The sequence below is a fragment of the Seriola aureovittata genome, chromosome 1 (genome assembly GCF_021018895.1).
Source record: "Seriola aureovittata isolate HTS-2021-v1 ecotype China chromosome 1, ASM2101889v1, whole genome shotgun sequence".
Lineage (NCBI taxonomy): Eukaryota > Metazoa > Chordata > Actinopteri > Carangiformes > Carangidae > Seriola > Seriola aureovittata.
Genome location: NC_079364.1, coordinates 999,044 through 999,400, shown reverse-complemented (window position 1 = coordinate 999,400; position 357 = coordinate 999,044). Strand labels below are relative to the sequence as shown.

The window sequence follows — 357 nt, the reverse complement described above, 5'->3', positions numbered from 1 at the left end:
CTCACTGCACAGTCTCACAGGTGAACACGTTTTCTCCTCTGATAACATCTGCAGGACGGGAGGCTGTGATCCGACGCTGCAGCTGTTTCACACTGCAGGGTGCTTTTCTTTTTTTTTTAATCAATGCATCAGATTTGTAGATTATCTTCATGTGATCAAACAGTGCAGCCGTGGAAACACAAAGTTCTATAACTTGTCGCTTGTAAATAATTTGACAGATTTGATCTTGATCTGTTCTAACATCTAGTGATTAATGATCGAAGTGATCAAATCATTCACTCAACATTTACTGACCCAGCTGCTGTCGGGTCCCTTCACACACAGGTCTGTTAGACTGATAATGATTTAGAGCAGGTC

General features: G+C 41.7%; 1 protein-coding gene across 1 annotated transcript in view; it reads right to left on the bottom strand.

Annotated features, from left to right (window-relative positions):
- The window catches only part of il17a/f2 (interleukin 17a/f2), a 3,366-nt gene extending 3,352 nt beyond the window's left edge, over nucleotides 1–14 (bottom strand). Inside the window, exon 1 of the mRNA XM_056373373.1 lies at nucleotides 1–14. This exon is cut by the window's left edge and continues 202 nt beyond it. The gene's annotated coding sequence lies outside the window, so the exon portion shown is untranslated.
- Nucleotides 15–357: the final 343 nt, after the last annotated feature.